Source organism: Macaca fascicularis, chromosome 5 (assembly GCF_037993035.2).
Source record: "Macaca fascicularis isolate 582-1 chromosome 5, T2T-MFA8v1.1".
In the NCBI taxonomy this organism is placed as follows: Eukaryota; Metazoa; Chordata; class Mammalia; order Primates; family Cercopithecidae; genus Macaca; species Macaca fascicularis.
Window position 1 is genome coordinate 77,674,498 of NC_088379.1, and position 13,084 is coordinate 77,687,581.

The 13,084-nt window shown below is 40.1% G+C and overlaps 1 protein-coding gene across 2 annotated transcripts in view; it reads right to left on the reverse strand.

Annotated features, from left to right (window-relative positions):
* The window catches only part of CRACD (capping protein inhibiting regulator of actin dynamics), a 280,879-nt gene that overhangs the window by 145,702 nt on the left and 122,093 nt on the right, over positions 1 to 13,084 (reverse strand). For both annotated transcript variants that reach the window (XM_015450441.3, XM_005555241.4), the window contains exon 2: positions 3,106 to 3,252. The gene's annotated coding sequence lies outside the window, so the exon portion shown is untranslated. The remainder of the gene's footprint in view (positions 1 to 3,105; positions 3,253 to 13,084) is intronic.

A 13,084-nucleotide genomic window follows, 5' to 3' on the forward strand; every position in this document is an offset into this window, starting at 1 on the left:
TAAAAGAGGAAAAAAGCATCTATTTCCTATGTCTGTCATGCTAGAAGGAGGAGTGGCTTCTGATAGGAAAGCTAAGGTAGAATATCAATTGTGAGCTCTTTCGGAGTTAAGCAATTTGGACAGGGACTGCAACATCGTATATGTGCAATCCCTACCCTGGATCAGGGCAGTGCCTTGTCAGCTCCAGCCTGATATCATGGCCCCTAGTAGCATATAAGCGGCATGGAGAAATCACACCGATGATCCTCCCACCTCAGCCTCTCGGGTAGCTGGCATCACAGGCACACACCACCATGCCCAGCTAATTTTTTGTGATTTTTGTAGAGACAGGATTTTGCCATGTGACCCAGGCTGGTTTCGAACTCTTCGGCTCAAGTGATTCACCTGCCTCAGCCTCCCAAAGTGCTGGGATTACAGGTGTGAGCCATCGCGTTGAGCCGACCTGGCTGTTTTGATTACTGACTCTGATCTTGAGCAAGTTATCTGAGTTTTCTGAGCCTGTTTCTCCACTTGTGAGATGGGAATAGTAGTATCTAATACTTATTATTTAAGGTAGTTGTGATGGTTTGAATTGTATCCCCCAAAAAGTAAGCTGAAGTCCTGACCCCGCAGTACCACTGACTTTGAACTTATTTGGAAGCAGGGTTGTTGCAGATGTAATTAGTTTAAGATGAGGTCACATCGAAGTAGGGTGGGTCCTTGGTCCAATATATCTAGTGTCCTTATAAGAAGAGGAAAGACAGCCATGTGAAGACACAGACACACAGTGAGAATGCCAGGTGACGACAAAGGCAGAGACTGAAGGGATGCCGCTGCGGCCCAGGAACGCCGAAGGTTGCCGACAACCACCAGAAGCCAGGAAGAGCCAAGGAAGGTTTCCCTCTGACGTGTCTCACAGGGAGCATGGCCCTAACTTGATTTTGAACTTCTAGCCTACAGACCTGTGAAACAATACACTTCTGTTGTTTTAAGCTCTGTTTGCCTAATTTCTTATGGCACTCCTAGTACATTAATATGGTGCTAGAGGCCTAATGTATGTATTTTTTGTGTGTGTTGGGTGGAGGGTGTAAGTGTACTTTAACTGTAGAGGAAACAGAACAAATCAAGTAGATAGGAAGAAAACAAAGCAACCTATCTTATGCATCTAAACCAAAAGTGTCCTCATTTCCTGTGGATCTGACCTTCCCAGTCACTCTGCTCCAGCACTGGCTCCTGGCTGTGGCTAGAACACCCCAGCTGCATTCCCTCCTTAGGGCCTTTGCACCCACTGCTTCCTCTACTTGGAACAGGCCCAGAGCCAACTCTTGACTTCCTGCCTTTCCTCAATGAGGCCCATTCTGCAATTTGCACTCCCAGCCCACTAAGAAACCTCCCTTGCTCTACTTTACTTTTTCTTTTCTCCATGTTCTCAGTGGATTCTAATATCCTAGTAACGTGTTTATTATGTGCAGTATTTATCATCTTTACTCATGCTAGAACATGAAGCTCCATGCACTGATGTGAACAAACTTCCAAAACAGTACCTAGTTCACTGTAGGTGCTTAAGAAAAAATTTTCTAAAAATCCATCATGCATTTTCAAATGACCACTTTAATTATTACAGAAGCTGTATGTGTTCACTGTAAAACATTAGAAAAAAATTAAAAGCTTCAAACTCCCACCATCTAATAAAACCTCTCAAATTACAAGAAATCAGACTGACTTTTATCTTCTTTAAGTTACTCCCTAAGGGGTGCTGTCAATCCAAGAGAATTCTCATGGTAGAAGTAACACTCATCTTACAAAGCTTGGTATGTGAATTTAATGAAATAAAGTAACCAAATACTCAATACAATGCTTATCATAGCAACTAAGACAACTAATGAGTAGTTTTTATTAACAGGTAGTTATCATAATAGGTCATTGTTGATAGGTAGTTGTTATTTTATTTCCTTTGATCTTATATTTAACTTCCATCCCTTGCCACAACTTACAAAAATTAAGTGGCAGATATCTGCAGCCAAAAGAATGATATGATGCCATTTATTTATTTATTTATTTATTTAGAGACAGAGTCTTGCACTGTCACCCAGGCTGGAGTACAGTGGCGAGATCTCGGCTCACTGCAACCTCTGCCTCCCAGGTTCAAGCGATTCTCCTGCCTCAGCTTCCCGAGTAGCTGGGATTACAGGCACCTGCTACCACACCCAGCTAAGTTTTTGTATTTTTAGTAGAGATGGGGTTTCACCATGTTGGCCAGCCTGGTCTTGAACTCCTGACCTTGTGATTTGCTCACCTTGGCCTCCCAAAGTGCTGAGATTACAGACGTGAGCCAACACGCCCGGCTGATATGATGTTATTTTTACACGGGAGGCAGATGAGGAATGCCTCCCACTCCCAGCACTCAGAAGACAAAGTTCCCCAAACTCACAGGACCAAGCTCTGTGACTCAAAAGCAACATGAGACGCAAGGCCATTACCATAGAATTTTCTAATAGCAACAAAACAATGAACAATGATAACCCTTTTTTTTTTTTGAGATGGAGTCTCGCTCTATTGCCCAGGCTGGAGTGCAGTGGCACAAACTTGGCTCACTGCAACTTCTGCCTCCTAAGTTCGAGCGATTCTCCTGCCTCAGCCTCCTGAGTAGCTGGGACTACAGGTGCCCACTATCACGCCTGATTGACTTTTGTATTTTTAGTAGAGATGGGTTTTAGCATGTCAGCCAGGCTGGTCTTGAACTCCTGACCTCAAGTGATCCGCCTGCCTCGGCCTCCCAAAGTGCTGGGATTACAGGTCTGAGCCACTGTACCTGGCTGATAACCACATTTTTGTATTACATGTCCTCTCCCATTTACAAAACCTTTTCCCATGAAACTTTATTTTATAGATGAAATAACTGGGGTTCAGAGAATTTAAGTCACTTGTCCAAGTTGACTCAGCTGGTAAGTAGAAGAGTTGGGAATGCAATTTAGGATTAGAAGATCACTGATGACAAGGATCACTTGTCCTGATATTCAGTAAAATACATACTATTTCTAGAATACCACTTACAACAAATGAAACATTCCTTAACATTTTTTCCATAAGTTACTTCCCTCTCCATACTCTACGTAAAAGACTTACCTGTCTTAATAGCCACAGGTCCTTTTCTTGTTGGATGATTCTCCACCAAAATTTTCTCCTTGCAAAAGGAAAAATTCACCTTCAGCCGTAAATGTCAGGAAATGGGGTACATTGCTGAGAAAGCCTGGGAATCACTGCTCTTGTAAGCTGTTGAGAAAAAAACAAAACATCAAGAACTTTATGTCTTCAATCCTCTCTTGGGAAGCCTTTAAAACGAATCTCTTTTCCAATCCTCGGCAGAAGTTTGTACAAAAGAGGTTTCTTCCCCCTCCATGAGGCTTCCAATTAGGTTTAGTAATACTCGATTTGCACTGTTTAGCCAAAATTTACTATAGAGTTTTAAAAGCATTTATTATTAACTGTTCCCCCTTTTGAGAGGACTAAAAGAATCACATCCCTGAATACTGAGACTTCCATATGCTTACATATAGGGTTCTCACATTTATTATTCAGCTAGTTTAGCTAAAATTCAAGAAGCGAGAAGACACAAATCCAATTTAGTAGACAAGTGAAGGCAGTAATCATTAGGTTGTTTCCTAGTGAAGGCACCTTTTTACTCTAATACAAATCACAGAGTTAACTAGGTTAATGAACTCTCTGTGGGTAGCCAGTGAAACAATACCTTCTAAAGCTGCCTGAATGAAAACCAGGATGTAATGAATGTAGATTTCAGCTGGAACGGAGGTAGAAAATGTCCAAGAAACAACCTCAGATTAACACAGGCCCTTTGCAAAGCCCTGTGAAACAAGACAACATTCTGGGGCAACAATACAGGAAGAAGTCACTCCAAATCTCAGGATGGACATAAGTGTCAGGCCCTGATGCGGGTTGGCTTGTATGGGTTTAAAGAAGAATTCTCAGTTCTGGCTCTGAGGGACTAGCTTCCAGCAGACCAATTTCTCATTGAGTACAACTAGAACAGTTGGACAAAAGTTATTTTTAAAACTTGTTTAAAGGCTTTAGAGGACCACCAAGGCAGCCAGGACATGAGAGGCCATGATCTTAAGGGAGAAGAGAAATAAAATTGAAGCAAGTTAGACATTTTGTACCACTTTTCCTTTTGAGACACCTACTGGTTTTTTAGGAAGCGCAGGGCAAAACTACTGAGAAAGCTAGCAGAAAGTGGATATTTGGAGGAACATAAAGTGAGTGGAACTTTTGCCCAACTTACAGGCTGAGGAGATCTCAGACAGAAGGGAAATGCAAAGAAATGAGCTCAACATTTTGCCTCTGTTAAACTCTGTAATAACTATGAAACATTTTTCAGAAGTGGTTGTATCATTTTACACTCCCATCAGTAATATATGAGAGTTCTAGTTTACACAATCTCATCAACATTTTCTTACAGAACTAGAAAAACAAGAACAAACCAAACCCAAAATTAGTAGATGGAGACAAATAATAAAGATCAGAGTATAAGTAAATAAGATTGAGACAATAAACCACCAAAGATTAACGAAATTAAAAGTTGGCTTTTTAAAAAGATAAACAAAATTGACAAACCTTTACCCAAGCTAAGAAACAAAGAGAGAAGACTCAAATAAATAAAATCAGAGACAGAAAAGAAGGCATTACAACTGGTACCATGGAATAAAAAGGCTCATTAGAGACTATTATGAACAACTGTACAACAATAAATTGGAAAACCTAGATGAAATGGTTGCTCTCCTACATCAATGCAACCTACCAAGATTGAACAAACAGAGAACATGAACAGACAAATAAAAAGTAACACAATTGAAGTAGCAATAAAAAGTCTCTCATTAGAGAAAGCCCAGAACCTGATGACTTCACTGAATTCTACCAAGCATTTAAAGAAAAACTAATACTAATCCTACTCAAACTGTTCCAACAAATTGGAAAGAAGGAAATACTTCCACACTTATTCTACAAGGTCCTCATTACCCTCATACCAAAACCAAAGACAAACAGAGATGCAAAAATCCTCAACAAAATACCATCAAACTGCAGTCAACATCACATTGAAATGATCATTTACCATGATCAGGTGGGATTCACCCCAGGGATGCAAAAATGGTTCAACATATGCAAATCAATACATCACATTAATAGAATAAAAGACAAAAACCATATGATGGTTTTAACAGATGCCTCCCGAAAAGCATTCAATGAAATTCAACATCCCTTTATGATAAAAATCCTCAAGAAACTGGGCATAAAAGGAACATGCCTCAATAAAAGCCATGTGTGTATGACAAACCCAAACCAAAAGATAGCATCACACTGAACCGGGGAAACTGAAAGCCTTTCCTTTAAGCTCTGGAACAAGACAAGGATGCCCAGTTTCACCACTTTTATTCAACATAGTACTGGAAGTCCTAGATAGAGCAATTAGACAAGAGAAGGAAATAAAGGGCATCCAAATTGAAAAGAAAGAAGTCAAATTGTACTTGTTTGCAGATGACATTATCTTATATTTAGAAAAACTTAAAGGCTCTATAAAAAACCAAAACTGTTAGAACTGATAAATTCAGTAAGGTTGCAGAATACAAAATTAACATACAAAAATCAGTAGTACTTCTATATGCCAACAGCCAACAATCTGGAAAAGAAATCTAGAAAGTAATCTCGTTTACAAAACCTACAAAAAGAACACCTAGGAATAAATTTAACCAAAGAATTAAAAGATCTCTACAATGAAAACTATAAAACACTAATGAAAGAAATTGGGCTGGGCGCGGTGGCTCGCACCTGTAATCCCGGCATTTTGGGAAGCCGAGGCGGGCAGATCACGAGGTCAGGAGATCAAGACCATCCTGGCTAACATGGTGAAACCCCATCTCTACTAAAAATACAAAAACAAAAAAATTAGCCTGGTGTGGTAGTGGGTGCCTGTAGTCCCAGCTACTTGGGAGGCTGAGGTGGGAGAACGGCGCGAACCTGGGAGGTGGAGCTTGCAGTCAGCCGAGATCGAGCCACTGCATTTCAGCCTGGGCGAGAGAGTGAGACTCCACCTCAAAAAAAAAAAAAAAAAAAAAAAGAAATTGGAAGGATATTCCATGCTCATAGTTTGAAATAATTAATATTGTTAAGTGCCCATACTACATAATGTGATCTATAGATTCAATGAAATCCCTATCAAAATACCAATGACATTCTTCAGAGAAATAAAAAATGCAATGCTAAAATTCGTATGGAAACACAAAAGATCCCGAATAGCCAAAGAAAAAACTAAGCAAAAGGAACAAAGCTGGAGTCATCATACTACCTTATTTCAAAATATACTACAAAGCTATAATAACTAAAATAGTATGGTACAGGTTTAAAACAGACACAGACCAATGGAACAGAATAGAGAATCCAGAAATGAATTCACACTTTTATAACCAAATAATTTTCAACAAAGGCACCAAGAACATACACTGGGGCGAAAACAGTCTCTTCAATAAATGATGCTGGGAAAACTGGATATCCATATACAGAATAAAAAAACCAGATCTCTATATTTCACCATATACAAACATTAAATAAAAATGAATTAAAGATTAAACGTAAGATCTGAATTGATGAAACTACTACAAGAAAACATTGGGGAAATGCTTCAGGACATTGGCCTGCACAAAGATTCATTGAGTAAGACCTCAAAGGCATAGGCAACCAAAGCAAAAATTAACAATTGGGATTACACTGAGCTAAAAAGCTTCTGCATAGAGATGAAAGCAACAAATGAAGAGACAACACAGGAGAAAACATTTGCAAAGTATCCATCTGACGAGGGATTAATAACCAGAATATATAAAGAACTCAAACAACTCAATAGCAAAAGACAAATAGTTTGATTTAAAAATGGCAAATGAGGATGCCCTGTTTGGGTACCCTGATGTGATTATTATGTACTGCATGCCTGCATTAAAACATCTCATGTAACTCATAACTACATACCAACAAATATTTTTTAAATTTTTTAAAAATAAAAAACAGAACTGCTAAAAAAAAAAAACCTGAATTAAATTAAAATGGCAAAAGACATCCAAGTGGCAAGTAGGTATATGAAAAAATGCTCAATATCATTAATCATCTGGGAAATGCAAATCAAAAACCACAATGAGATACTATCTCACACCAGTTAAAACTGCTATTAACAAAAAGATAGGAAGTAACATGCTGGCAAGGATGCAGAGAAAGGAGAATGTTTGTACACTGTTGGTGGGAATGTAAATTAGTACAACCACTATGGAGAACAGTATGGAGGTTCCTCAAAAAACTAAGAAGAGAACTACCATATGATCCAGCAATCTCACTGCTGCATATGTTAATATATCCAAAAATACATCAGTGTGTAAAACAGATATGTGTATGTTATGGTTTGGCTCTGTGTCCCCACTCAAATCTCATGTTAAATTATAATCCCCACTTGTCAGGGGAGGGGCCTGGTGGGAGGTGACTGGATCATGGGGATGGATTTCCCCCATGCTGTTCTCATGATAGTGAGTGAATTCTCACAAGATCTGATGGTTTAAAAGTGTGGCACTTTCCCGCCTCGCTCTTTCTCTCCTGCCACCATGTAAGACATGCCTTGCTTCCCCTTCACCTTCTGTCATGATTGTAAATTTCCTGAGGCCTCCCAATCATGCTTCTTGTTAAGCCTGTGGAACTGTGAGTCTATTAAACCTCTTTTCTTCATAAATTACCTCGTCTCAGATAGTTCTTTATATCAGTATGAAAACAGAATAATACACTGTACTCCCATGTTTACTGCAGCACTATTCACACAATAGCCAAGATACAGAATCATCCTAAGTGCCCATCACCAGATGAATGGATAAAGAATATGTGTTATATATACACACAATGGAATATTACTTAGCCATAAAAAATGAAATCCTGTCACTTGCAGCAACATGGATAGAACTAGGCATTAGGTTAAGTGAGAAATATGCGAGACACAGAGAGGCAAATATCACATTCTCACTTACATGTGGGATTTAAAAAATTGATCTCATGTTCATAGAGAGGAGAATGATAGTTATCAGAGGCTAAGAAGGGAAGCAGAGAGAGGGGGGATGAAGAGGAGTTGATTAATGGATACAAAAATATAGTTAGATAGAAAGAATAAGTGTTCAATAGCATAATAGGGCAACTTAGTTAACAATAATTTATTGTATATATGAAAATAGCTGGAAGACAAAGTTCCAGCTCTTCGAAGTAGCTTCAAAGAACTGATAAAGGTCTGAGGTGATGGATATGCCAGTTACCCAGATTTGATCATTACACATTATATGCTTGTATCAAAATGTCCCATGTACCCCATAAATATGTGCAACTATTACGTATCCATAAAAAAATTTAAAAATCAAAAAAAGAAGCATGCTTTTAAAAAAATGGACTTTAGTTTGAACCATTGTAGTGTGAATCCTACAACTCAGTAACAAAGACAAACAACCCAATTAATTTAATAGACAAAGGATTTGTATAAATATTTCTCCAAAGAAGATACATCAATGCCAAATTAGCGTATGACAAGTTGCTCTATGTCACAAATTATTAGGGAAATACAAATCAAAAGTATGATGAGATACCACCTCACACCCACCAGGATGGCCATTATCAAAGATACAGAAAATAACAAGTGTTGGCGAGGATGCAGAAAAATTGAAGCCCTTCTTGTACCCTGTTGGTAGGAATGTAAAATGGTACAGTGGACACAAAAAACACTATGGTGTCTGTAAAAACATTTAAAATAAAATGACCACATGATATAGCAATTCCACTTCTGGGCATATATGCAAAAGAAGTTAAAGCAAATAAAATTTTACCAATTATTACAAATAAATTTTAACAAGTGGGCAAATTGACAAATACAGAATCCATAAATAATGAGCTTTGACTGTATGTCTATGTATGATTTCAAGTCTGAAATCCAGTTTTCCTTTCTTCAGTTTCTTCTCATTTAGACAAAGTAGGAATGATGAAGCTCTAAACATTTAATATAGTGAGGTGTCAGCTAAACTGAAGTAGCTTCATGGAAACCAATTTACTGATGAGGTAGCCATTTACAACTTGTTTTTTGTTGAACACTCATATTTGGAGTTCAACACCCATCTCTATTCATTTCTTTTCTCATATCCTCAGGGAGAACTTTACAGAACATCTGAAATGTTAACAATTTGTAATTCAAGAATGAATATATCTGGGCACTTTTTCAAATACAAGAACAAAATCAGCAAGAATGAGGCAATGTATGTTCTGAAGGAGAAGGAAGAGCAATGTGATCCTCAGTGAACTCAGAGCATGTATACTCAAAGGTAAACTTCTTTGACTTTTTCCATTTGCTATGGCTGTGTTTAGGATGTTTCACAGCTCCTGCTGTCTGCAGGGTCACCCAAAAAACAAGTGCTAAGAGAAAGTCGCCTGCATTTCAAATTTTCAGTCCAGCAGTCAGAAAGGCTGGGTGTTGGCCAGGTGTGGTGGCTCATGCCTGTAATCCCTACACTTTGGGAGGCCGAGGCGGGTGGATCACCTGAGGTCGGGAGTTCGAGACCAGCCTGACCAACATGGAGAAACCCTGTCTCTACTAAAAATACAAAATTAGGCGAGGCACAGTGGCTCATGCCTGCAATCCCAGCACTTTGGGAGGCTGAGGAGGGCAGATCATGAGGTCAGGAGATCGAGACCATCCTGGCCAACGTGGTTAAAACCCTGTCTCTACTAAAAATAGAAAAATGACCTGGGCGTGGTGGCACGTACCTGTAGTCTCAGCTGCTCAGGAGGCTGAGGCAAGAGAATTGTTTGAACCCAGGAGGCGGAGGTTGCAGTGAGCCGAGATCACGCCACCGCACTCCAGCCTGGTAACAGAGCGAGACTCCATCTCAAAAAAATAAAATTAGCTGGGCATGGTGGCACATGCCTGTAATCCCAGCTACTCAGGAGGCTAAGGCAGGCGAATTGCTTGAACCCAGGAGGCAGGGGTTGTGGTGAGCTGCGATCACGCCATTGCACACCAGCCTGGGCAACAAGAGCGAAACTCTGTCTTAAAAAAAAAGAAAGGCTGGGTGTTAGAACCACATCTCCAAGATTCGTTTACTTCTGCAAGTCATGATGTCTGTGACCTGGCACTTGAGAACAGATTGTCACAGATAAAATACAGCTGAATTACTGAAAAGGTTTCTGCCCAGCAGTGGTAACTGTGCTGCTTGCTGTTTCCCACCAGGCAGAATTAGGTTCCTATCAAGATGGTTTCAGTTTTTCAGGCAAATACAACGTGGTCACTTTGAGCAGTGTCTTCTCAGCCCATTCTCAATAGCAATTGGCAAAAGAAGTGGTTTTAGTGGACCTAAATATTGATACTATCTTCCTTTTATTCCTCTAAGACTCCCCACCTAACAAAAGGGTACTGCAGGAATGATCCGAACTTTGGGACAGGAGACCCATTTCCCATCTTGGCTAGATTTAAAGTTATATTGTAAAGTTGAAGGAAAAAAAAAAAAAACCCCTCAAAAGATACCTCCATGCACTAGCAGGAGTACAGAAATTCTGTTCCTCCATCTCCTGCCTTCCCCAGCCTCTTCCCCAACAGAACTTCCAGGAACATGCAGGTGCAACAGACCTCCTTAAAGCTGTATGGTTGGAGCTATAAAGGTGGAAAATTTGAAACCATGAGCATGTGGAAACATCTTCACAGGTGCCTTACCCATAGGACAGAGGCAGGCATATGGTTGAAATTCCCCACCACCACCACTAGATCTTATAATTTTCTACTGTTTGTCTGTGCAGGGAACATTTCTTAGCTAAGCTACAAGTGTTGGTAGTCTGTAAGCTTACCATTATTCATCATTATTTATCTTCTTCCCTTCGTTGTTAAACTTCAGAGGCGAATTGCCCATACTTGTTATCTCCACCATCTCAGCATGGTTCACTCCTTTACCCCCCACCTCACTCTTGATCTGATCATTCTATTCAAATTGCACTTTTTCAAAGCCACCAATAACCTGTGAATCCCAAAATAAAAACGGTTGCTCAGTTTGCATTTGTCTTGACACCCACCAGTCTCTGATCTACAGCCCCCCTAATCTATCATGCTGCTAACTGGACAACACTACTTGAAACTGTTGCTTTAGTTTCTTTGATACTGTGTCTTCCTGGTTGCTTTTAACACTACATTCTCTTTTGCTCCTCCACTGATAAATATTCACAGCAAGTATCTGTTCCTCATCAGCTACAATGACCATAGCCTTTCTTTTCTTTTTTTTAATTATACTTTAAGTTCTAGGGTACATGAGTACAACCTGCAGGTTTGTTACATATGTATACATGTGCCATGTTGGTGTGCTGCACCCATTAACTCATCATATAATGACCATGATCTTTGTAAGACTATCTGTCATTCTGCTTTTTCATTCTCTGTCATTTTTCCTGCCTGATTAGTTTTTTAAAAATCATGTTTCTTTCTTTGAATGTCCCTTTAATCTGTCACCACCGTGACCCAGAATCTCACCTACTCATGTCTGACTTGCTGCAACATCCTATTATTTAGTTTGTCTGCCTCTGTTGAACCCTAAATATTATTGCCAGATTAATTCGGCAAATTTTCCTTGCGTTAAATTACTATTTACAAAACACACGATGACTCCCCATTATTCACATAATAGTTTCTTGAGAGATAGGGTCTCATTCTGTTGCCCAGTCTGGAGTGCAGTGGCACAATCACAGATCACTGTAACCTCGAGCTCCTGGGCTCAAGTGATCCTCCCACCTCAGCCTCAAGCTGGGACTAGTACAGGCACACACCACCACATCGGGCTAATTTTTAATTTTTTGTAGAGACAGGGTCTCGCTATGCTGTCAAGGCTAGTCTCAAACTCCTGGCCTCAAGCAACCCTCCCTTCTCCCCCTCCCCAAAGTGCTGAGATTACAGGTGCAAACCACTGTGCCCAGTCTATTCACAGAATAAATGTCTGAGTCTGCCATTCAAGTTCCCCTACAGTCTAGCCCCTCTTTACCTAGCCAAGATTTTCTATACCCAATACCAAAAGTATATAAAATGACTATACCAAAAGTATCCAAAATGATACCCAGATATCTAAGCCTCCCTATTATCAATGAGCAGCACAGAGAACCCTTGGTTTTCCCTAGACCTTCCACTTAACATTGCCAATACCACTGCGGTTCATGGTTCCCAATCCCAACAGAGCAACTGAACATGTATCATCCCTTCAATGAACCTGCGCTCTTCAGAGTACCCACTCGTCAGAGCTACGTGGATTCTACCAGGATTACTCCACTCAAACCAGAAGGCATGTGACAGGTAGGTATTGGCAAGCCAAGAAATGAAGGGTCCTCTGTGTGTGTGATGTTGGCATTCGAATGTTATTCCATTACAGGGGATGGAGGAGGAAGAGGAGGAAGGAAAAAGGAGGATTTGTTGTTGTTGTTGTTGTTGTTATTGTTGTTATTGTTGTTATTGTTGTTCTGCTGCTCAGTGAAAGTACAAACAGAACCTAACAAACTGAACTCATTCAGTTCTTTTCAGTAAAGTAGCTCACCAGATAAAATACCCCTGGTGGTTGCTTGAATTAGAGATGAGTAAACTGATCTGCTTCTTTACTTTCAACTTCTCAAAGGCAGTTGTTCACAAGCACATCTTAGGAAACAAACTCATCTCCGTGACTCTTGGCTGCAGAATAAATTGCTAATGATTAACAATACTCTTAATGAGTCAGTCACCAGTGCCTGTAATCCCAGCACTTTGGGAGGCCAAGGCAGGTGGATGGCTTGAGCTCAGGAGTTCAAGACCAGCCTGAGCAACATGGCAAAACCCCATCTTTACAGAAAAATACAAAAACTAGCTGAGTGTGGTGGTGTTCACCTGCAGTCCCAGCTACTTAGGAGGCTGTGGTGGGAAGACTGCTTGAGCCTAGGAGGTGGAGGCACCATCAGCCAAGATAGCACCACTGCACTCCAGCCTGGGTAACAGAGCCAGACCCTGTCTCAAAACAAAACCAATACTCTTAAAGGAAAA